The sequence below is a fragment of the Molothrus ater genome, chromosome 1 (assembly GCF_012460135.2).
Source record: "Molothrus ater isolate BHLD 08-10-18 breed brown headed cowbird chromosome 1, BPBGC_Mater_1.1, whole genome shotgun sequence".
NCBI classification, from domain to species: domain Eukaryota; kingdom Metazoa; phylum Chordata; class Aves; order Passeriformes; family Icteridae; genus Molothrus; species Molothrus ater.
Window position 1 is genome coordinate 23,388,468 of NC_050478.2, and position 23,371 is coordinate 23,411,838.

Here is a 23,371-nt window from a genome sequence, read left to right on the forward strand (position 1 = left end):
GCACCTCTGAAGATACACAGAGCAACTTTACAGGCATCAATCTACTGAGCCTTGTCCATAGGGTAATTCTGAGCCTGAGCTAACAACACTGCAGATCATTTATTTTTCATATATAAGAACAAATGCATTTCTTTTAAATTTCACAGAAGTAAAACTTCCATGTGAAGGAAGGCACACTATACAGTGTGACAATTACATATTTTAAAGCATATATTTATAGAAATGCCTTTATATGCCCATCCTTTCTACACACATTCAGACTCATACATACACATTTTTGTATGTTTGCATTTGTGCACATATATCATAGACATAGATAAAAAATAAAACATGTATGCATGTATATGTGCATATATATTTGAAGGGGAAAAAGGATTTATGGCAGCTGGCCAGATTTAATTTGTCTGCTTGTATTTAACACTTAAGGGCTTATATACTCAGTTTGCTCAAAAGAGTGAAGAAGTACTCCTTGCTTATGCCTCAAATCAGAAATGCATGAAGTGCAGCTGCAGAGATAATACATTCTCCCCAAAGGCTTTGGCTGAGCAAATTAGGTGTCAATGGGGTGCCTGCGCAGGCAGTACTCTCTCTAATTAGTCTCTTGAGCCTAGTTGGTGGCAGGTATAAGATGATCTAATCAATTGGTCTGTGTCTGATGGTACGTGTAAAAATCCTAGCAGGCAGAGCTGTCTCCCACAGGTCACTCACCTGCACAGCAGGAACGCTCATTTTCATTTTTCATCTCTTCCATCACATGATGCTGACAGTTGGTTTTAAGGAAATTGAATCCAAAAAATATCTAGTTCATAGGGCATGTAGGTCAAAATAAAGTTGCATTATGGGTACTGGTGATCCAATTAATTAATATTTATAGCAACAAGTTGCACGTAGATATTATCTGAGTGCAAACAGTATTGCTAATGTTTGGTTGGCTTTTTAAAATGATTTCTCTAACAAAGGCAGGAATAAAAGGTGTGGGGAAAATCACCTGTTAAGACTGTACTTTTTTTTGTCAGAGAGGATGAACAGTATCTGTGGTGTCTGCATGTGTGGTGGAGGGAGAAGCAGAAAGAGTATTATTGTTGATGATCTTAAATACCTCCATGTTTCAGCTCATAAAGAATACAGTATCTCCAGTTGTCAGCTCACATTTTTATTTTAAAACTGGAATACTCTTATAATACTGCTGCATCAGCTGCCACATAAATAGACCTGCACTCTGAGTGTGCTTTGCATGCTAAAGACTCTGCGGGAGTACAGCTCCACCCGATGTGATAATTTATACAGAAATTAAAAGTACCTAGAGAAGGATGCTGATGCTGCCAAAAGGAACATGTATTGAACTGGTATTTTTATAGGACAGGACATTCTTTCACTAATTAAAATAAAGAAAAATATTTGGGATTTAATCACCTTCCTCTGCCTCATGTCTTGAGAGTATGATTAATGTTTAAATTACAGGCTTTGGTATGCTTTTCTAGAACCACTGTAACATCAACAGCTACTGCATTCTGAAGTTGGCATCTGCTGTTTTTAAGGTGGATTAACACTCTATCCTGTTTGGGCTCTGGGACAAACAGAATGTATGCAGCATAAGTTTCCTCTAGGGAACAAACATAGAAATGAGTCACTTCATGTAGATCACTTAATATTTCAAGTACATCATGAACTTACTTGTAGAAAGCTATTAGATTTAGTAGATTTGTCATGAAAACCAGAAGTACCCGGATCTGTGGTGAAAAAAGTTCATTTTTAAGGCAGTCTTCAGGGTTTGTTGTTGCTTGTTTGTTTGGGGTTTGTTGTTTCGGTTTGATTTTTAAGGAGATATGAAAGAACCCTATTTTGCTCTTGGGAAATCACAAGTTGTAAATATTCCATTTAACAATTTACAATTTTATAAGCAAAGCTGTGACCAGAGGCCATAAAAAGCTGCCAAGTCACCAGGCAAAACTTTGATTTGTATGATGAGGGAAATGTATAAATTCTAAGCAAGGATTTTTCTAAAATATATCTTTAAAAATGCAAACATGGAATACAAAGCTATCTGGGAACTGAATGGCTACACTGTGTAGAGGGCCCTGCCTTGGGTCTTTGATGTGTGAACAACTGATGTTTCATTTCAAGAGCCACTCTGAAGAAACAATGTTTTTTTAAATAAAAAGTTTGGTTCACAACAGACTAAAATTTTCTGGTTTTTTTATTGTAGATTTTCTGCTGTGGATAAAGACATGCTCTCCTCTTTCTCCAGTTTAGGAGAGTTGTCTGTTTGATGTCTCATCTTAAACAAAATTAAATGTGAAGAGTAAGTGCACAATGATTAGAGCACTCCTCTGACAAGTGGCATATCTGTGTTCAGCATAAGAGAAAGCTGGCACTCCACCACTCAGCTCTCTGAGGCAGGGGAAGGGACTTCACCTGTTGACTCCACTTTTGAATTGACAATACACATTCAGAGAATTACGGATTCAGATGCAAACATCATCTGTTCCTAACCACCACACTTGTTGTGTCATGTAAGGATTTCATACTCAGGAGAAACACCTCAGCAGGCAGAGCTGAGGATTCAGAACACCCTGTGCATTCTGGCACTGCTGTGAGCAGGGGGTCTGTCATGCAGGCTGCCTTCCCAAACCAGGCCGGTTGCACATTTCAACACTGCAGACAGACTGAGACTACCATACTGTTCCCTGGTTCCAATTGTACTGTGTCTTCTAGTTTTCCCCAGCCAGAACCATTAGTGAAATGTGGCATCAAATCATGTTCTTTTCCAGTGATCTAATCTAAATCTGGAGCCTGTGCAGAAGGTGGAGGGTGGTGTTGCCCACCATACACAGTCTCTAAGCTTCACAAGAAACTAGTTACAGCCCTGGCATGGCAGGATCCAGCAAAGCTGGAGCTGGTAGAGTTGTGATCTTATAACTGTGATCTGACTTATACTGAGCCAGAGCAGGGAAGCAGTAACTCTTGCTACTCTTTCTTAGTTTTCAGTGTTCTGCCTGCAGCGTGCATTGGTGCTGGCAGTAGTCCAGTGTGCAAAGATGGTTTTTTTCCCCCCATATGTTATATGATAGCTGCTCTCAGTTTATTCATTTCTAAAGAATCTCTTCATGTTCTAGGGCTTGATTCTGGAAGTGCTAAGCTTCTAATGAAGGTATTCCCCATTACAAAAGCTCAGGCCCTGCCCTGGAGAATGTGTCATCAGCTTTGCCTACAAAGCCAAATTTGAAACCAGACAATGTAGTGTTGTTACTGGGAAATTGTAGCATAATCCTAGGAGAAGTGTGATACTTACCTCATTCAGATACTGTCCTGAGGTCCAGTGATAGAAAGGAAAAGTTCTCTGTAATTAAACTGCAGTTATTCTCAAATGAGCAATGACCCTCTGAGCAATTAGATAACTACTAGAAAAACATGCATCCAGAGACTTTGCTATCCTCAAAATTTTATTACCTGTCTCAGACGTCCCTGCTGTTTATGCCAGTCTCTGGAAATCCAGTAATTTGGGCTTAGCTTGAAATTAGGCCAGCTATTCTGGATCTGGGCAGATGCAGATTCCAACTTGCAAGCCTGCTTTCCACAACTGGAGTGTGGGTGGCAGTGGGGGCAAATGCAACCTCAGCATTGGAAGGAGCTTTGGGAGGAGGTCCTAAAAAGGATACCCCTGAAAAGTGCTCATGAAGGAAGGGAAATCTGAAATTTGGGGAATATTATCACTGGTGTTTCATCACTGAGCAGTTGTGAATCTCTGCATGTTCCAAATATTGCTTTCTTTTTAAGCTTTTGAAGGTAAACTAAATGCATCAGCTCAAATGTATTCCTTGAAATAAGATTTATTGGCATTTCAGCCAAGCTTCTAGACATTAGGGAAAGTGGGACTTTCATGTGGAATAGACAGTCCACACAAGCTCCAGACACATTTAGAAAACAACCCAGGAAGGACTCTAGAGGTAGTAGACCAAGCTGCAAGAGGGCCCAAGATGCTTAAGAAAAGACTTCCATTAATGCAATTCAGGTATCCTGGTTCTTAAAGAATAGAAGAGCTCTCAAGAATCATGACAGGAACCCTGGAAATTACAGAAGTTAAGATATTGCATAGACATTGGGGTGTTTTGTTGAAAGCCACAATTAAAGTGCTATGCTTGAAACTGCAGTTCAAAACCAATGTCTTGTTTTTCTGCTGCTTTTGAAATGAGGACTAGACTAGATTCACTGGCACCTGCATCCAGTTTGATTTAAATAGTTTTAGGACATGCTAATACAAACCAGTTCCATGCTCAATGAATGTTTCAGCATTCTTTTTTTTAAGGACTGAAATTCCTTCACATCTGACTGCCTTCCTGCAACAGCATTTAAAAAGTGTATCAGGTCTGTAGTTCTAGTCTTGGAGAACTTAACAAATATATTTTCAGAATTTCTCAAAAAGTCTCACTTTATTACTTGACATAAAATTCTACGTGGAGATTTATTAAGAGTTAAATATGTTAATTATAAAATCCTTTCAGTGGCTTCAGTTCATACAGTTCATGTAGCTTTCATTCAGCCTTGTGGCTCTTCTTGCAGTTATTGGATACTTTGTTTTCCTGTCCCACATTCTCAGCCTGCCTCCTGTTTTGTGTAAACCTCAGAAACATCAGGATACCTTTGTGCAAATGCAGCTATTGCTTTGAGCTTCATCAGTAGAGTGAAAGACAACATAAGTGAAGCTATTGATGGCGTTTATTTTTATATTTGAAAGGAGAGTTTAAAATTATCTGCCTGGATAATAGAAATACACTGAAATAAAGGTAAATGCATTTAGACACAGCACATCAAGCTCCATAACCTGGGTATATTTGCAGAAATGTTTCTGATTTGCTTCAGGGTGCCCCAAACAACTCTCAGAAAGGAAAACTGAGGAGAAAACTAGTTACAAGCATTGTTATGGAGGAGATCACTAGGGAGAAAGCGGGCAAAAAAAGAAAGGGGCAAAAAAATCTTGTAAGCTCCTGAAGCACTGCCAGCATTTTTAGCAACCTTCCTTTGCATTCAGGGGGTGTGACCACCTTTAGAAGAGATGACTGGTTACAGCTGTCCATAATTTTCCATGGAGAATGTCAGTGCTAATGCTACCAGTGAAGATTAGCTCTTGGGGCACAGACACATGAATATGGATTAATATATCTCACTTAGGTGACCACCCTGAAAACACTGGTATTTTAAGTTCCTTTTCCTGAGGTACCAGTTCTAAACATGCTTTGGAAGTCTGCCCTTCACTCTGAGCTGGCATCTTCATAACTGGCTTTGGCCTAACCTATATTTTACCAAGTGAAAAACAAAATGCAATTCATGAGGCTTATTATAATTTATATTGTTTCCTTACAGGATTAAATTTACCAGGTTGGAGGAGGGAAACAAAAACCTAATGAGGAGGCCGACACCAGGAAGGAACCACGGCCTGTTTCCTTTCTGTCTCTATGGTGGATTTCATTCAAAAGAAAATTGAAGCTGGCAAGACCCTGTTTTTCCCTGCAATTTATTTAAAACCTTGCACGCATTTGGATACCTTGTGATTTCAGAGAACTATGTGAAGATTAAGCTTTTGCTTACTGATACATGGCATGTACTCTTTCAGTCTTTTGTGTTTGATTTTGTTTGATTTTCCACTGCAGCGCTGCATCTTTGTAAGGATTTTTATGCTTTCACCAGCAATGTCTTAAATACTTTCAGACAACACATTTGGTGTTCACACTTCTTCAGTAACAACTGTACAAAAAGAGCCAACAGTGGCATAAAAGACTGTGTGTTTTCTTTGAGGGTTGTGCATAGTTTGCAACCAATGGGAAGACTATTTCTTCCCAGGGCAAGCCCAACTTGTCCGATCAGCTGACAATTACAACACTTGCCACTCTTCCTCAAGTGTTGTTGGGTTATTTCTTTTTTCATTATCCCCTCAGACCATTCATATCCATTTAAAAACATGGCAATAATTGCATGTTTACTTAAGTACTCTAAATTTGGTTACTCTGCTTAGGCTATGTAGCATGCCAGTTTTCAAAATAGGCCTGTGAGAAAGACAAAGCAAAACTTATGAGATGTATGCAGCTGACAGATACACAGTGAGTTCCTTATGATTTTATTCTCTTCAAGAATATAGCTTTCTTTTTTTATGGGTCTTGGCTAACATCTCTATGTTTTTCATCACACTAGTTACTTTTTGGAATAGTTTCTTGAAAACAGAGATGATGAAACTGTTCTGTTTAATTCAAGGCAGATACTGAGGTACAGAAAAACTTCCTTTGAATGAGCCATTAAACCTAGCTGTGTTACTTTGCCATGTACAAAGCAAGGTGGAGAATTCTCCTCATCCCAGACTGTTTGCTGTTCCACACCAAAGCACCTTTTGAGTTATTTTCCATAGGTATTCTGAGCTGATTGGAAGGCACTACATGATCCTTAGTCTTTAGATAGCTTTTCTGAATTAATCATTCAAATGCAAACTTTGCAAGAAACTAAGTTGTGTGTATGATTTTAGAAAAGGAAGCCCCTGCTACATTTTGGCTGGGGAGAGCATTGTGTTCAGGGGTGTGGGAAAAACTGCCCTGTTTACAACTTTGCATTCAGAGAGGGCAAAGTATGGTGCAAAAATCACTGTTGAGTTATAGTCCTGCTTGGACAGAAGCACTTGCTAGGCAATATTATTCTACACACAATTTTGACATCCTTTGCTTGCTGGATGCATTGAATTACATTTTAAGGAAGTGTGGTAACGCTTTGGGTTAGCTTTCAGTGTTTAAAAAGGAGGGGGAAAGGATTTGTGCTACTGCCATCTTATTAAACTCCAGCAGTGTTTAATAAGAAAAAGACACCAAATAAGGCAAATCCTTGAATGCACAAGCAGCTACAAAAGGTCTCTTAATGAACTAGGACAGGAGTCTACACTTTCAAAGAACTGAACCGTGGAAATATTCTCAATATTTGCACAGCCATTAAAAGACAATTTTCCCCACTGACATCTCTGTTTCAGGATCTGCTAAAAGCCATCTGAAAGCCACTTTCAGTCACAATCATATTTAGAACTTACTACAGTTCTTCCCCTGTGTTTATTGGGGGAAAAGTGACCACTGAACTTTTGAATTTATCACACACTGAAACTGCCTTAGACGTGGTTTGTTTGGGTTTCATGTTTCCTTTTTTTTGTAAGAGAAAAGTCTTTTATACATTATCTTTGCTACTTAAATTGTGTGCAGTTTGATGATTAAAATTAGCTATTTTTAGAAAAAAAAACTTGCTGCAAAATCTGAAGAATTTTTGAAAACATAACAAAGATTTTGATTAGGAATATAAGGGTAGTTTCCATAGATGCTTCTACTTGACAGCTTAAATTTGAAGGCAAGCAATTACACTGCTCGACTAACCATGTGAAGATTTAATATAGAGCAATTCCCCAATTGTTCCCACAAGCCTAGCACATTACTCTCCATAGTGACTCATGTACAGTGTTTGCTTAAGGTATGTGTGTGTGCGTATGTGTGTGAACACACGTGCACGTGAGATTATCCTCTCTGCCCCATTCCCACTTCTAAGCAACCACTGAAATAAAGTTGATCCAAAAGTCTTCAAACTCAATTAACTGCCAGAATGAAAGTTCATAAACACCTAGGTTTCTAAATAGCAACTTAATCTTCAGCAGTAATGAAGTTATCTCTCACTTATCTACTGATCATTAAGGAGTGACCAGGGTCTCTTACTTCTGCACCCACTGCCTGTGGTTTTGCTGCTCTCCCATGGAGGCTCTGGGCCCTGGGGATGGTCTACTGGCATGAAGGCAACCTAGGCTCAACACGATGGTGCTTTTCACATGAGCACTGCAAATTAATCTTCTGTAACATCAAATCTGTTGGGAAATATCAAGGGTTTCTTTGAGATAGTAGAATCCCCTTTGCCCAGGGAACTAACAGTTGACACTACAACCTTATTTCACTCCTCCCTTCCAGCAGAGCCCTTACCTACACAGTTAGCCTGACACTGATCAGACAGCTGCCCACCCAGACAACTGCCCACCTGTCCAGCTGTTTTTGCCACTGCTCTTCTCATTGTTCAGAATGGACTGTTTAAACCCTATCAATGCTCTTGAGACAGCTTCAGCAAAGATCAATAGTGTTACTCTCTTTTTCGCTCATCCTTCTGAAATCAGTTCCCCAAAGAATCTTCAAAGACACAAGAAGTAGCCCAGCCTTCCAGATGTGGGTGCCTGGAACACGATGTTTCACATTGTCAATGATGTCACGTTGTTGAAGTCAAAAGTTGGCTTCAGTGACCAATAGTTTTTGGGGTACAGTCCTAGAGAAACTGTGGGATTTGCTCAGAGTGAGTAGCCAGCAACAGCTTAACTTACATTTTCCTACCACTTGGCTGAGATCCAGTAGATCTGTCCTGGTGATACTTGAGAGGATGAGGCTTTGCTGCAAGATGGGAGAGCAGCGACAGGGCAGCAGGTATAGCAGGCAGATAAAAGTGGGAGGGCATGTTCTAACTCTCTATGGGATCTAATATTAAGTGAATGGGGAAGGGAAGATGGTGATAGATATGGTCTGCATGATAAAGACAGTCCTTACAAATTCAAGTTCACAGAACCTAAATTTACAAGTCAACCAGCTGGAGATTGCTCAGTCTTCTCTCATGCTGGGTTCAGTTCAACTCGAATCCACACCTAGCAGGCATCACCCCAGACAGGACTCCAATAGTTCTGACATTACATTACTGTATGGGGTCCTACATCAGTTGGGTCCTTTTAATTCTCGCTCTTACTTTTAATCAGAACCATGGCTTAGGGTAAGTCATCAGTACAACAGTGAAAATTCAATCTGCAGTAAACAGAGGCACAGGGGATTTTGCTTTCTCTTTGCTGCATAGGGGTTCTGTACTTCAGACTCCTGGGAAGGGAAGGGAAGATAAATAAATATATGCCCTGTGGGTTGGTGGGTTATGTATACCCCGTGTCAGTGCACACAAGCAAATGTGTAGTCAATGTTCAATATATGAATGCACAAAAAGATGAATATACAAAATATTCATCTGTGAACATTACTGGGTTTGTAATCTTTGTTATATAAAAGGTTTAGGCTGTACAGACTAAGGAGCAAAATGCAGATACCCCCTATAAAACAGAAGTAGGTTGCATTACTGAGCATAACAATACTTTCCCCTACCAGCATTTAGGTGGAGTGACTGTACGTTACTGCCTTGCATTTTTCACATAAGCAAAAAATCTAAAAGTAAAGGATGCACTAATAATTCCCATCCCCCAAAATGCATTTCCATGGTGCTGCATACAAAATTCCTGCTTGCCAGCTGCCATGCGGATTTTTGTATGGTGCACTAAGAGGTATTCTTTTTTTAACAAATAGAAAAGGGGAGGGCTGGTACATGAAAACAATGTTAATGTAATTAAATATATATATACTTCAGAAGAACAGCATCGTAAACAGTACAGTAAAATAAATGTCGCATTATTTGTTACACCTTGTAATTTGTCTGTATTATGAAAGATGTAATGGTTTGTCAGCCTGTAACTGTTGTTTTCTTGTAACATCATATTGAATAAAGTGTAGCAGAATCTCTTTTCTCCCTTGTATGTGATCTAGACCTAACCCAAGGAATAAAGCCTTTCTTTTCGTCTTTGTTCTCCAAAAACCAAACAAGGAAATGGTTGTAAACAAGAGATTTTTAAGGAATGAAAAGTACTTGGGAGCAGGCAGACACTAGACAGTAATATGTACAAAAGATTAGGCACTGATTCAGTCAAACATGAGCTTCATCGAAACTACAAGGCAGTGCTCACTACACAGGGCAAGATTCTTCGCATTTCTGTCTGTAATAGTACATTAATGGTTTGGTGTCTCTTTCTGTTTTGTTATGTATGTGACAAGAGACTTCTTTACAGCACACTAGAATTTAACCAAAGTAGTAAAAAAGCCAGTATTCTGAAAAAAGACCAAAACAACAGGTCCAATTTAAATACATCATCGTATGGAAGATGAAGTCTGGCTTATTACAACTTCTCTTGAAATAGAAAACTGATAATTCTGGTAGAAAATCAGGCAAAACATACAATATGCATTTTTCACAACTTTGATGTGAAGTGTGATTTATCCTTGTTCATACTTGATCATGTATTTCAATCAGTGAACGTATGCTGCCTTGGTTCTTTGTCTATTTGTGCATCATAGCATTAGATAAACAAGTCCCTGCTCACACTATATGTTATCAATATGTGTGTTCAGTATTTTTTCCTCCTTTCCATTGCTTCTAGCTTTTTTGGTACCAGCATCTTGCTAGGACCTATTTTTAGACAATGAATGCTAAATCAATGTAGTTTCATAGACTTAGAATATTTGCCTGAAATGTTAGAATGTGCTTTTTTAGCAAACACAAGAGTATAGGAGTCATTTTGATCTGGGATGGGGGATAGCCACAGAGCAAGTGATCGTACTGTGTAGGCTGATGGGGCAGCAGCCCTAGCCTAGAATACGAATAATGGAGGACCTAGATTTTAGTCCTGGCTCCAGCTGATTAGAAATATTTGAAGATAAAAGGGTTTTCCTTGGAGCTAGCACAATATAAGCTTGAATGTGGGTCTTCAGTGTCACAGGTTTTATCCAGTAGAAGAATGTTCTGGCCCTGATGTGATCACAGAGCACTTCAGGAGAAGAATCCTCATTTTCAATCTAGAAAGTTGCTGCAGAATGACGTCAGCTGCATCCAGAGGGCATTGCACAAAAACAAACAATGCATGTTCATCTATTTATATTTTACCCTCAGTTCTCACTGGCTAGGACAGGTTTAGGAAGGTGTTGCCTCTTCATAGTCTAGATGAATAATTTGTAATCCTGACTCACTACCTGTATGGCAACTTTAACCTACAAATCCCTCCGATACAAATGAGGACCAAGAATTATTACCTAAAAAGGTTTGTATGTTTGAACACAGGGTACCAGGAAGCATGTTCAGAGTCAGCCTTTAATTATGTAGTATAATCCTTAAGCTGTCTCCTGACCCCCTTGGCTGCACTCCTAGCCTGTTTAGCCCCAAGGTTTTCTTCCTAAGCTAGCCTGGCTGCTACGGCAAAGCAAGAGATGCATTTAGCTAGAATAGCAGCCACCCCTCCCCCAAGAAAAGAAAAACCAGAGGGAAGGTGTTGAAGCAACCCTGTGCCACTGGGCTAACACATACAGTTTCTCAATAATGCCTCTTCTTGTAAACCTCTGCAAAGTAAACCCTACAGCAGCGGAAGGGCTTGCTGCTACCAGTGGGGGGTGGTGTTATGGACATTAGATTTGAGAGGCTTATATAGCACATGGGCGAGGATAAAGGGATACAAATCAGAGAGGGGGAAAAAAAAAACCCAAACCAACTGAAGAGAGTTAAAAAAAAATATCCAGGGCCAAGTATTTACTGTTCATTTCCCTTGTGAGTGGTGTTATATATTGTCTGCAGTGAGTCATGCTGAGAGCAAGCCAGGCACAATAATAGCTGAGAGCAGTCCTGCAGCCCCTTCGTTATTGCTTCTGCCCGCTGATACTGAGTTGGGCAAAAGAAAGTGATTCCAGAAATGTTCCTTTCTTTTTTTTTTCCCTTTTCTCTTGTTTCCCAGAGGACCCAGTAGTGATTGCTGGGGCTGTACTACCTTGAAAGAACTGCTAAATTAAAATCAAACATTTTAAAATTAATTTTTCACGGACCCATATGGTGATTCACATAAAAGACGTAACAGCTCTAAGTGCTATAGCAGATACTGCAGCGCTGTATATCCCAGTAATGTCTTGAAGCCTAAGGAGATTTATGATATCATAGAAACATTTCAACCTCATCTTTCAACTAGAATTAGGACTATAGTGTAGGTGTTATATAGGACTATAGGGTAGGTGTTAATCTTACAATCCAGCTAATTATAAATTTGTTTCCAGCTTTCACCTGGGGAGCTCAGAGATATTCATGCATCAAAGAAATGAACTGTATACACAGCTCTGGAATATACCATACAGATGTAAAGATCCATATTTTTGTAGAAGAAAAAGAAAAAAAAAAACCCACACCCCAAAACCCAAGGTACAGATTCAGTTTTTTTATTTTCAGAACTTTGCATGGGCAAAACCACCTGCAAGAGTATTTCACTTGGTGTTTGGTGAAGACTGAACACTGAAGATACTTCTTAGAATAGTTTCTTGCAATATAAAAGTGTAATTTCTGTGTTCCAATCAAGTCCTGTTTCACAGTACAGACAGCTCCAAAGACATGCCAAATTGTTGTGCTCTAACAGGACTGTAAAGAGTTGTTCCTTGACCAAATTCCCAGCATCATGTCAGTGTGGAGCAGGAGAAACTGCATGTGTCAGCATTTGCTGGGAAATAATGTAGACATGAACTGCCACTTGTCTGCATCAGGAGACACAACTTTCAGGGACCATCTCAGATGTCCTTCTATAATCTTATTTTTTTTCCATAACACACAATAATACAGACAGCAAAGGAGAAGTGAGTTTCTGCAGGGAAGGTTGTTCTCTACAGCAACCCTACATAGGTTAATTTGGAACACAACTGCCTTCTTGGTGGGGATGTAAATCATGGAAGAGCTGCACTTCTGGTCTCCCACATCCACTAGGTTCTCTCCAGAAATGCCTGTTTGCATCTGGCCAATGTACACTTTTTCACTGCTGGCTGTTTAGTTTGCACTCATGCGCGCAGAGTGACTAACATGGAATAGCAGGAACCTGTAATTCTGAGAGCAGCTCCTTTAGTGGCCAGAGGTACCCTACTCTTCTGCCAGTCCAGAGACAGCAGTGAGTGAGCAGAATGAGGAGGATTTGCCGCTCCACAGCTTCAGCCACTCTTCCAAACTCTTCTGCTCTTCTTGGATACATCTCTTGGTGCATCAGGACTGGAGGTGGAGGAAGCAGAAGAGAGGGCATGAGATAGATATGTGTGCTGTCTGGGGGCAAGCTCATGAACCCGGCAGTGGTTAGGATACGGTCACAAGCAAGTTCCGGTGTTTTAGAATATTCCCTTTTTTCAGAAATTTCCAACATGTTCACCCTACTGCTAGCTGGGCCTTTCTTTTATGACGCACACATGAGAAAGAGGCATTTGGATATCCTTTCCCCAAGCACTTGTAGTTTAGATTTAGGACAATCAATTGATCAAAGGAAAGGGGAGAATCTCAGAGGGTTTCAGATGAACCCTTACAAGCCCCTAAATATGAGGAAGTGTGCTATACACTCACCACCTGTAATAACACAGCTTTGAACACCCCATTGTGTTTCTGCAGTGCTAGCCAGCAGGGTTCCCTATGACAGCACTGCCGAAGTAAACAATACCCAGTTTTTGGTAGAGGATGCTCATGACAAACCCCAGTTTGGCAGCAGTGCCAGGTGGGCTGAAGGAATCACCAGTTTGACCAGGGAAAAAAAGGAGCCAGGACCCAGGAATAACATCAGCTCTTACTGGAGGCCTGATGAGGCTGAAGCCAAAGCAACTGTGTCCCCTGCTCCTTGTCAGTGCTGTATCTAAAAAACACTGAACCATCGGTGGCTCACTGGGATCTCCCAGCCCCTTCCCTTTCCCCCACGGGTCGTGTTAGCTCTACAGGAACTTCATGGTGAGAAACCACAGCACCCTTCCAAACACTGGGCCCGGTGATTCCCACACCTGCAACTCAAGCTACTGAGCTGCTTTGCACCGAAATGTTTTGACTGCAGGAATCTGTCTGGCAGGAGGGAGTGCCAGGAAGGAACAAGGACCACATTCAGGTGCGCTGGCTGTGCTGACACCACTGAGATGCCCGGTCTGCGCAGACAAGCTTTCGCTCCCCACAGGCGCCGCGGACACGGGGAGGCCCGGTGGGAGGCCATGAGCCCGAAGCACCGTTCGCGGGCAGTCCCACGGAGGTGAAGCTCCGTCCCGCCGCCGCCCCGTTCCGCCCGGCGGCCGAGGGAGCTCCGGGGAGCGCCACGTGCCGGGACCGCCCGCGCAGGGCGGCAAGGGCCGGGAACGGGGCCGGGAAGGGCCGGACTATGTCTGCGCCCGCTGGGAAACGGGGAACTCTGGCGCCAACGCGAGGGAAAAACAGCTCCGGAGTGTCCGCTGCGGAGCGGGAGGAGCACGGAATGCCGAGCGGGGCAGGGCGCGGCCGCCGCTGGGTTTGGCGCGGCGGAGCAGCCGTGCTGCCATGAGAGGCGGGATCGGGGCGGGTCAGGCTTCTCACTGAGATTTTCCGGAGGTTGTAGGAAATGCCGCTAGGAATGGGGGGTGGGGGGTCTCCTCCCCGCTCTCAGCCACGGCTCCACGCTGTCGAGCACAGTGGGTGCGGGGTGCTGCGACAAGCCAGGCCCCTCGCTCCCCAAGCGGCGTCCCGAGCGGCCCCAGCCTGGCCCTCAGCACCGCTCCCTCAGCACCGTTCCTGCTCCTCCCTCAGCACCGCTCCCTCAGCACTGCTCCCTCAGCACCGCTCCCGCTCCTCCCTCAGCACTGCTCCCTCAGCACCGCTCCTGCCCGCCGGCATCCCGCCGTCCTGGGACCACGGGGGACCCCGACCCCGACCTCGCCTCTTTCCCACAGTCATCCAAACGGAGCCACATCCAGGGTTCCATAGAATCCAGGGAATCATAGAATGCCTGGGTTGGAAATGGCCTTGGAGATCATCATCTGCCCCTGGACAGGGACTTCTTCCACTAGACCAGACCAGGGGGCTCAAAGCTCCATCCACCCTGGTCTTGAACACTTTTAGGGATGGGGCAGCTCCAGCTTATCTCGGCAGCCTGTTCCACCATTTTAGCATATCTGAAAGCACTTAGCTACATCCATCAGTTCACGTGCAACACCTTCAATCTTGTGTACTGTACTGCCTTAAATCCCTAATCTGCCTTCAGGTAGATCCATGCAGCAGCTGGAGCAGCAACTGGGCTTTAGACTGGTGTGTGAATACCTGAAGGTGGAATTGGAGTTTGTCATCAATAAAACACAGTATCAAACTCATACTTGCCCCAGATGGTGATCTTTTATTAATTTCTTCAATACAGAAAGAGAAAAAAATGCAAGCAAGTTCTTTTAAAGATATCTCTGGAGCCTGAGTTAGAGAAAATGGCCTTGGGTGGATTTTTTTCTGTCTTTTTTTTTATTATTTCATGACGTGGACATTTACTACAAAGAGAGAAAGAAAATGTGTTATTTAATCTCTCTTGAATCTCTGCCTGGCTTATTTTCACACATATGATCTCTTTTGTTCTCTGGTAGTAATCACCTAAACAACTGATTAACAGATGATCAGTACTGTTCCAACCTGCAGGATGCAATGCAAGGGAAAAATGGGGAAATCTACACTGATTATTTTTCTTTCATACCTTAGTACTATACTGTCCCAACGAAGAAATCGGGGTTGTAGGAGCATACACTTTTTTTTTTTTTTGAAGTGTCCCTCGGCACTTATACAAATCCCCCAGAGTTCTCCCTGCACCTTCTTTCAATTAAATTGCTTTTCTTAACTTAATCTGTGACTGTTTGATTGGAGCTGGTTGGAAGTTTTTTGTAACAAAGCAAGGTTATTCAGCAGCTTTGAAACCCAGTGCTTTATCAGGAGAAAAAGACTTATCTTTCAATTAACTTCTTTCACCTGTGGATTGCCCGGAGCTCAGGTTTCTCAGCCCAGTGACAGGATTCCATTTGAATGCCTGTGGGGCTGGAGACCTCAGGGATTTTTGGATTTTTGCCACAGAGCCAGGAGCCAATGCAATTCCCCAGTGTGTGCAGCTATGGGACGCTGCAGTTGCCAGAAATCATTTACTATCTTGGTTTCAGACTCCATGGGCTTATGTCATGAAACTCTCCAAACTGCCATCTCCAGATATTTCAGTATTTCAGTTTAGACACCATATTTCAATGTTCATGGTTTTGCTTTTAGTTTGGAATGAAGGATTTCTAGAAAATATTTTGTCATTATAGAATGAATTACTGATCATCATTAGCAATGAAACCTACCAAGAGGGAATAACAAGCTTCACTGGTAGGAGAAGGCACTTGGTAAATTCAGACTACCACTAAGAAAATAATGACTTGATAGCTCATCCTACCATTTAGGCAGGGGAGATCTGGTTTTAATCTGGTTTGAAATCTGTTGGAATCCTGGAAACCCTGAAATAATCTCTTTTTTTTTTTTTTGTCTTTTTGCATTGATTTCAGTAGCATTAGGACTTTGTCCAGGATGGCTTGCTGAGATAGACACAGCAGTTTAAACACAGATTGGAGCTCTGTCTGGATTCCATTTTGTGAATGTTGATGGCTTATGCAAGTAGGAAGTCAACCTTGATAGTCTTATCATTTTTTAATTATATAAGTTGCCACAGCTACATGGTTTACCAATGGAAAAATGTTAATTTTCCCCTGTTTTAACATATTTACAGATTTTACTGGTACCATTGTTTCACAGTTCTCTTTTTTTACCTGGAGGTGATGACAGGTTTTTTTTTTGTCTGCTATGAATACAGATATATGCATTTCTGGGGGAAAGGAATGTGATTGTCTAAGTACTGCAGTTCAAAAAAAAGGAATCCAAACTCTTCTTTATGCTTGGTGTTACATCATTTGAAACAACACCCTATCTCAAGATCTTCTGAGGACAGAAACTGCATCATAGCGGAAAGATTCAAGTCTTAATTTCCATTAGCATAAAGGTCCCATTTGTTGTCTTGGCAAAATCAACAGCTACTAGGCTTAAAACCTGTTCTCATTACAGGATTAAATGCTATCATGTGTAACTTCAGTACCAAAGGAGAAAAAATGCCATCTGTAGGAGGTCATTGTTTAACAAAAATATATCTCCACTCTGTTAATTGTGCTAAGAAACCTTTAATGGAAAAGACACTGAAGTACGACATAGAGGTTAAACTGAAATCATTCACATTTTATTTTGTTTGTACTCAGAATTGGTTGCAGACTTTGCTTTCTGCTGTGATTTGTCTCTAATCAGCATTCCCACTGTTCTGAAAAATTGATTTGAATTCCACGTTGATACGGGAGATGCATATAAACAGATCTCCGCTCTCCTCCTGTGAGGGCAATTTATGCAAAATAAGTTTAGGGGCTCTGGGATTTAAAGTTTACTGACTTTTGTCTATGGGAACTGGAGTGCCACTTTGCACATCGTGAACATTGTCTGTGAATTACCTGCCTTGAGGGGGATTGTTAGCACATGAATCAAAACTGTCTGACTAATGTAGAACATCTCACACAAAAGGATTAGACAATAGCTGAGACAAACCAAGATGCATTTTAAATCAGCTCAAGTTAAATTAGGTGCTTTTTAGTCTAATACTGCTCTTAAGTATAAAGTTGAACACTGGCTGTGAGAATAGGCTGATTCTTGTTTTGCTGCAGAGAAGATGCCATCTATTTATCCTTGAAAGCAGTCTTTACCCATGGAAATGGTACTTGCTCAGCTCTATGTGCTTCATTCATAAAGACAGAGCACTCTATTCCTCTGTGCCATAGTCCATAGTGATTCTCCTTTGATTATGTGCATAACACTCTAAGGAATGAGACAATTGTGCACACATATTTTCTTGTATTTTTATATTGAAAAAGAGTGAGTTTTTTTCAGATGCTCCAGAGTTACATTCTGCTCCTGCTTAGAAATATTTTCAGTAGCAGCCTCAAAATGAAGTTTGTCCTTGAGAATCCTGCTACAAAGGCACCCACACCTAAACTCAGATCCAATGTTCTGGGATGTGGGATATTGCAAATTCTGTGTTGCATCACTTCCAAACTCTGCAGGAAAGAGTAGAGCATCAGTGGACTAAATGCTATTCGGCTTGATGACAAATGAAAAAGATTATTTCTGGTGTAAGGAAAAATCCAGGCAAGTCTGCAGGGTGCTTCCTGCTGTGGCCTCACCTGGAACACCAATCTCGGTTTGCTGAATTCTCCCTTTTGGTGTAAAGAGGCCTAGCATGCTTTGGGTATAAGGGCCTGACATGCTGCCTACCTCCATCTCCAAACCTGGAACTATGGGAATCTGAAGAGAGAAAATCGAGTGGTTTCAACCAGTTCTGATCCTACTGAAATGGGAGCTTAATCAGAATTTGGCCCTTAAGTGTAGTGAAGGCACAGAGTTTACTGCAAAGAGGGTTCCCCATGTTGGTTGTTAAAAAGGACTGGTGGGATGGCATTCAATAGATGCCAGTTGCCTGCCACACTGTTCTATCACTCCCCTCCTCAGGAGCATTGGTAGGGAGAAAATAAGATGGAAAAAACTCATGGGTCAAGTTAAAGGCAGTTTAATAAAGCAAAAACAAAGGCCATGCAGAGAAACAAAGGAAAGTGAGATTTATTCTCTATTTCTCATCAGTGTTCAGACACTTCCCAGGAAGCAGGGCTTCAGTGTGCCTAGCAGCTCTTCTGGAAGACAAACATGACAATGACAAATGCCCACCCTTTCTCTTGGCTTTTATTGCTGAGCAGATGCAATATGGTATGGAATATCCCTTTGGTCATTTGGTGTCAGCTGTCCTGGCTGTGTCCCTTCCCAACTTCTGCCTCTCCCAGCCCACTCTAGGAGGCAGATTGTTGGACAGGCAGTGTAGATGCTGTGTGAGCACTGCTCTGCAGTAGCCAAAGACTGTAAATCAACACCTCACTAGCTACTGGTACAAAGCACAGCACTGTCAGGGCTGCTCTGGGGAAAATGGGCTCCATCTCAGCCAGACCCAATACAACTGGGCAACAGTTTTACTCTGGGCAACAGCTTTTGGAACTAGAAATGCTGAGGAACCAGACTAATGTTCTCAGCAAAAAAATAGCAATACTTCTCATTTTAACTAGACCTGCATGAATGACTGGTTCTATTTGAGGGAAAACTGTACTGGCCATGTTTTAAAGAAAAAGGGAAAAATATTTTTTTATATACATGAAACTGGAGTTTTTCAGACTGTCAGATAAGAAATGCTTTTTTACAGGTTGAATAAGTATTTCATATTGATCTGGGACATCTCTAGAGGGCATGAAAGCAATGCAAAAATAAACTTATTCAGGATGACTGGAACAATATTCACAAAATTGAGGAGGCATATTCCCTGCTGCACCCAGTAGTGCAAACTTTGACTTTTTAGGTAAGAGACTCCAACTGTGCCATAATCCCCAGGTTTTCCTCTCAGAAAAAGTGTCCTAACTGCCAGGCTGTCCAAACCATACCACATGGACAGATCAAGTGAAACTTTTGCAATTGATGTTGCCTGAGAAAGTAGCTCTGCTGGAATCAAGGCTGCTGAGCAGCCTGTACACCATGGGGTGGGACAGGTAAAACAGCAGAAGCTGTGGTGGTGTGCACTGCCTCGTGTCCCTGCTCCACCACCAACCCACCCCTGCTCCCTGTGTTCTGAGAGATGTAGAGCTCTCGGCCACTTGAAGGCCTTGGTGTTTGTGGTGAAGAAAATTCACTGTGGCTGCAGAGATACAAAGGGAGTCTCTCTTGAATGCTGATGTGTTCAACCTCATGTAACTCATGAACATTCACTGAGTAAGAAAATAGGTGATGATTATGGTCTGGGCTGGTGTCTAGGGTACTCATCTGAATTTTCCATTCTCTGCTTCCAAGTATCTTCAAGGCAAAAAAATCTAACTTCCCACTTAGTATCATTATGAAGTAGGTAGGAGGCCCGTGATTCTAAGACCCAGTTTTAAATAAGGTCAGAAAAGGAGTGGATATTTACCTCCAGTCTCACAAGATGTAGTTGGTGTGGCATACGGTACTCTTTTCCCATTTTCTGTTGTTTCAGAAATTGTTTTCAAGACAGTTTGTAAGTCTTGCATGAAAAGTTAAAGCAAAGAACTATTGCAAAATCACCAAAATAATAATTTCTATATTTTATTTCAGGTGAAACTGCTGACTAAATTTGACTTGATGTTACAAGTGTTTGCACCTTTCTGTGACTAAGTGATTCCTTTCACAGTCTGTGCTCAGCTCTAGCTTGAGTTCTGCTGTTAGTTCACCCTCCTTGTATTGTGCTTTGGGAGCATTTAAGATACCTACTCCCTCATGGAGCCACAGCCTGCTCCACAGGGATGGGTGGATATACTGGCCATGCAGTTGTACTCATTTTTCCAGTGAACTGGTTTCCATGATAAACACCTGAGGCTCTAAAGCAATGTGACTTCAGTCTTCCCTTTCCAAAACCCTCGTCAAACAGTTGTTGTCTATATAGATATTCTGCTCTGGCAAATGTTTCATTTGCTCTATAATCTGCAGAAAATCTACCAATTGATCTCTGAGCAGTGTTACTAAAAGCTGATGCTACTTTGTTTTCACTCAGAGTGTGTAAATGGCTTTTTGACAGGTTTGACTTCTGGGCAGTTCCTGGCTGAAAGTGCTGTCATCAGCATTGCTTTCCCTCCTGGCCTGTCACAGGCAAGCCATCCTGTGACTGAACAGCAGCCTGCAACTGTCGAAATCCATTACTGGACTTCTTAGCTGCTGTGCATTGCTTCTCAGAATACTGGAAGTAGAGCTGGGCCAGAGGCAGATCTTCAGCTTCAAAATGTAGGTCTTATGAATGCACATCTTGGGGACATTTCGAGCCATGAACAATGAAACTGTACTGCTTCCTTGCACCCTGGTGCTCTTCACCCACACTTAGATGTCACATCCTGCTGGAGGATTTTTACATGTAAATTTGGGCTACCCTGTGGTTCCCCATCCTCTTCTATCCTGCAAACCTGGCTTCTTATTAAAGCTCTCACTGGAAGTGTGAACTCAGCTGGGAAGAGGGTGTCTGTGTGTTTTTCCAACTTTCACATCTCCAAGCACAAGAGAGATGGGTGATTTGGCTCTTGCCCTCTCAACAGCTACAGCCTCAGAGAACCACAGGAAGCATTTCCAGCTCTGCTGCCTGCACTCCTCATCCAACAAATGAGCAGGTTTTCTGCCTCTCTCCCGATGCCGCCACTTTTTCTGAACCACCCCATATGAAGGCCCTCCTTGTGTCACTATCTGGTTTTAGTTATTCCTCAGTCACTGTAGATTTCTCTGGAAATGAAGTGGCAGCTTCCTTGTGTGGCTTTGCCACATGGAGACCCACAAGCAGGGCAGCTATACTCCTATGAATGCCCCCAAGAACTCAGTTTTTGACTGCATGGGAGTCTCAAGAGACCAAGCCTACAAGGGTGTGGAGAGGCTCAACATTTTCCAGGGTTTAGTGTGCACCATGGCTGTTTCCTGCCTTATCAAAATGGTCTTAATTTGCAGCACAAAAGTTCTCCAGTCCTCCAACACCAAACCTGGCTGCCAGTATCTGAGGAAAGATATGTGACTAAAGAAAGCCCATAGAAATATCTCTTCTAAGTAGTCTTCCAGCTCTCAACAGTGTCCAACCATCCTAAGCTGAAGGTGGGGGCCTGTCAGGGGACAGTGAATGCCTTTTTACTGCCCCATGAGATAGCAGCCTAGGTAAAATTGCTAGGAGGAGCCATAGCAAACTAACCAGAGCATGCCTGTCCCTCAGTGCCAAACTCCATACCTAGCACTGCTGAACACATTGCTTGGCTTGGACACTCTCCTTGTCCTTTACATCCAGATATCTGAGCTATAGAAGCTTCTTCCTGTAGTGTTGTGCTCTTGAAAGAAACCTGGACTTGAAAAAAAAAAAGGAACATCATATTTATTAGATCAGCTTTAATTTGGGACATCAGTGAGAGTTTTTGTAATGCTCCTACAGCTTTTTTCTGCAGGAACTCTAGTTCCCTGTATTTCCCAGCTGTAGCTCACATGTGCCTCTTTATTTAGTGCCATCAGTGGATATACTTAATGAGCAGAATCTTTCTGTTGGTTTGTGCTGGATATTTCTAATTGACAAAGCCTCTTCTTAGTGGTCTATAATTATCTGTTTTATATGGTCACCCTGTGGATAGCACAAGCCCATATCATGTGGTAGACTAGGGATCAGGCTGGAGATCACGCAAAGACATAAACATGCTGAGAGGAAAATGAGCTGCCACCCATGTGTATTTGAACTCTAATTCTGTACCTTGATATTCCCATTGTCCTGTGTTGCAGGTCTTAATGGCAGGGATATTTCTAAATCCCACAGTCCCAGTTCTCTGTTTTTCTCTATCTGTTGTAAAGCAGAAGTATTTTTGCTATAGTTAGCCCCAAGATGTATAAATAAAACTGGAAAAAAAAAGGAAGCAAGCCTTGAAACACTTGTGTATCTTTAATAATAGTGATTTTTGTAGAGTCAAAAAGATCTCTTTTTTAATCCATCTACTGTGTTAGCTCTTATCTATGTTTATAGGTTGTTTTGCATAACCCTGCTTGTGAGACTTCTTCAGCAAGGCCCATTTGTGCTTTATTATCAGATGGTTACTGCCCAATAAAGTATTGTCACTTCATTCTCTGCTGCTTTCCTCACCTCCATTTCTTCAGAAAAACAAGTACCACTATTCTTCCAGCAGTCTTGCCTGTAACTCTGGTCACATTTGTGCATGTATGTTGTCTTCTGAAATGTCTGTTTAGAGAAGTCCTTCTCTAGCAGCAAGTGAACTTTGCAATACTCAATTATGCTGCACACTGTATCTCCCCACTGCAATTCATTCCACTCTAAAGCAAGAACTAACCTACTGAGATGCTTGTTTCTGGCTGGGCTTGGCGTTATTGGGATCCTCAGGAACAATAACTTTCTGCAGTGCCTGAACCTTTGGTGAATAAGCAAACTAGCTACATGCCTGGAGTCCATCAGGGAGAGCAGTAATACTGAGCCGGTTTTGCAATGCAGCCAGCACTGGAACGGACAGCCTGAGGCTGGAAGTGCTCTAGGGAAGGTGTGTGTATCCTCTTCAGGCTTTATCACTCAGCTGAGATTTTCAGCAAGATGGATAAGAAGAGGCAAAATCAATTCATCAGCTGTGGAATTCCTACTGAGAATGAAATGTGTTGAATCCCTATCACTGTGGAAATTAAGGAACTGGTGGTGTCTGTATAAACCAGGTACAAGACAACCTGCCCAGCCCAAATGATTTCTTGAGAGCCCTTCCAGCCCAAATTTCTGACTGAATCTGGGAAAGTTGCTGCTTGTTTAAACTATGCTAACAGGGAACATTAAGAGGCATGGAGATTGCTCAAGATGTTTCTATTGATTGTTTTGTAAGTCACACACTTTTGTGACTAAACTCAGAAACAAGCTCCATCTTTAAAAAGACAGCAAACAAGAAAATTGTCCCATAAAGTAGGAGCATGGACAATCTGTTCTTAGAGATGAGTCCCAACACTGCAGTCTGGTTTCCAAAGAAGTACTAGCTCTACTCATCCTTTGCTTGGATATAGATACTGCTCATGAAATTGGAGCTAAGGTCAGCAG

At 42.0% G+C, this 23,371-nt stretch overlaps 1 protein-coding gene across 7 annotated transcripts in view; it reads left to right on the plus strand.

The window, feature by feature from the left end:
- Positions 1-23,371, plus strand: part of CDK14 (cyclin dependent kinase 14) — a 440,286-nt gene that overhangs the window by 304,093 nt on the left and 112,822 nt on the right. For 4 of the 7 annotated variants that reach the window (XM_036406937.2, XM_036406941.2, XM_036406940.2 and 1 more), the window contains one exon: positions 5,362-9,599. The exons of 2 other annotated variants lie outside the window; for them this stretch is intronic. The gene's annotated coding sequence lies outside the window, so the exon portion shown is untranslated. Of the gene's footprint in view, positions 1-5,361; positions 9,600-20,356; positions 22,408-23,371 lie in introns of those variants that run through there. One more of the 7 variants, XM_054516108.1, reaches the window with a different exon arrangement.